Source organism: Lottia gigantea (assembly GCF_000327385.1).
Source record: "Lottia gigantea unplaced genomic scaffold LOTGIsca_59, whole genome shotgun sequence".
NCBI lineage: Eukaryota > Metazoa > Mollusca > Gastropoda > Lottiidae > Lottia > Lottia gigantea.
In genome coordinates this window covers 529,910-532,675 of record NW_008710013.1, presented here as the reverse complement: position 1 = coordinate 532,675, position 2,766 = coordinate 529,910, and positions in this window count along the sequence as shown.

The following is a 2,766-nucleotide window of genomic DNA, read 5'->3' as shown; positions in this document are numbered from 1 at the left end:
TTGTTATCCTATGTGCCCTCTCATTCAATTGTAGGCTTCTCCTTTTGTAGACACCCAATAAAAAACACACAATATGTGTCCCTCTATCTCAACTTGCTACCTTCCCAACTCTGTACCACACCATGTTAGACCAACCAAACAGACTGCTGTTAGCATTTGGGCAGGCTATTCCCGCCTTTGCATCCTCCGCATGAAGTCAATATAGCCAGAGGGGCCTCCACATTGTACCATACTATAGGCGTCTCCACATCATTGTAGAATATATAAAGAATTCACTCATGCTTAGCTGCCCATAAAGAGTTCAACCTGAACAAAACGAGTGCAGTACACACCATATCAAGGGAGTCCTAAAGGAAAGTTCTTCTTCCTTTGTTCTTATTTCATTGCCTAATGTCTTTCCCAGATGGACAACAGCGCCAGATTGAAACACATAATACTACTGAAAGCCACTGATGTCTGTAAATCGTTAAGTCAACCTTATGGCTTACAACTTGGACAATTCCACCAAAGCCACGAAACAGTGTTGCCATCGTTATGGCTGAGGTCATGTAATAAAGGTCACGTAAACACTACTACTACTAAACTACACTACAGTGATCCAGTGTCAATACAACTGTCTTCAAACTTTGTCTTTTTCTGAATCTATGGAGTATCTCATGGAATGCCATCCTACCCAATACTGCCAAAACGTCAATATTCAATTTACAATACCTCATGGCTGACTTTGGGAACTTACCTGTCAACTTCCAGGTAGCAAATTTGTACATGCATACTGTGACGATGGACAGACTACTATCAATCGTTACAAGAATTCTACATGTAGAAGCACTGTATGAATGTATTATATTGTATATTGATGACAGACACATCATATGCTTTTGTATCCTCCTAAAAACAGGTAGGAACGATCACAACCAACGTGAGATTAATAAATCATGTTAAGGACTTGTAATGAAGATACCCACAGACTACATTACCTAGTATTCTGTCACTGGTTAAGCTTATGCAACATATTGTATTTTCATACCTTCTGTTTCAATTCAATCTCTGTCTGTGTTTTCCATTTCCTGATTTTATCAGCTTCTTGATGCAGTTTAGCATGTAATGAAGATAGTCTTTCAGTGCCAGTTGTCTGATCTTGTTGTTGAGCTGTTCTTGAAGCTTGTTGTGACATGGTATGCATTTCTATAAAATATCAATACATTTACTACAACTTTTTTTACTATGCATGGTCTAAGCCTACCTTGAAAACTAACATCCTTCATGTACATCAAAGCCACCATCGCATAGTTCAAGATATACCTTCGAAATTTTTCAAGAGGGGCTGGAAAGAGCATTTAGTCGTTCTGATGGGACAATAAACTAAGGCCATGTGTGTTATAGGATATATGCATCGGGGCTGTCCTGGCAAACTTTCCCTTACTGTACACAGCATGCATGGTCTTCATCAGACCAATCAGGCACCCGTACGTAAAAACTTCATTTCAGACGTTAAGTGTGCAAGAACTAAAATACAAAGGTTACCATTTGGTCTAGCTATTTGAAAAGGACTGCCACTGGTTTGATTCACATTATTCACTCTTGATCTTGACTGCTGCATGAGAAAAGATAAACTTTTATGGACATCAATTCAGGAATTTCTTTGTAGAAAACTTTGAAAATGCTTTAAATTTACTCTGAGAAAAGCAAGAAAGATCATAAGTTTATAATAATGATCTTATCCATCCATGAAATCATCAAAACACTCGTTTATAGTTGTATTGTAACCAGATACTAGCATCTAGTTACTTTATGGATCTTATGAAACCTACTTGCAATGAAGACAGATTAGAAGTTTCTGCTGAATTCAGAGGCTTAAAAACTGGCTGTTGATACTGCCTCATTTGAGACTGCATTACTGCAATCTTATTTTTTCACTACAAAAAAAAAAAACAGAAAAATTTATTATCTACAATAACTAAAACATTAAGCTTTCAGCATAGTCTATATAGATTTAAAAATCTAGACAGTGGCATTGCCAGCCTCCCAAGACTGGGTGTACAAAAAGTAGATAGACTGACTAAATTAGGACCTCTGAGAGGATTACCAAAGAAAATTTTCAAACTATTGCATTCTGTCACATATTATTGGGGAAAACATGTAACACTTTTTTCAAAAGTTTGTCTTTCTAATTCATTTGAATTTGAACATTGTAGGAGTTAGGCCTAAACTAGAAGGGCTAAGCCTAAGCCATCGGAACTAAAGTCGTCATAATATTTTAGTAGGGCTATCATTTTTGTATGACTTGAAATATCAATCTCCAAATATTGCTGTGAGTCTTATATTGTCTTTAGGTTGATGAAAATGCCAACCATTGAAAACAAAATTATTTGAAACTATGATTTTACAGAGGCAGATTTTCAGTTCAAAATGTGTCATTTTCACATGAAATTTCTTGGAGAGAGCATTTGAAGTGCAAAATTTTTAAAACTTATATATTCATGGACCCAAAGGCATTCTAAGACAATTGGTATGCACTTGAAAATCATATTTTGAATATTTGTGAAAAATTGTGACATGAGAGAAAAAATTCAATTTAGAAACTCAATGTGGCCAGAGTCGTAGCCTACGACAAACAAACACAGATCTTTACAGGTTGAACAGCAAGAAACTAAATATACGACGTAGGTCAGAGCTAGGCCTACTGGAGACTCGGCTCGTAGGGAGAGGTCTATTTTAATCCTAGTATGAAATAACATACGATTTCAAAGATTCCACTTCGACAAA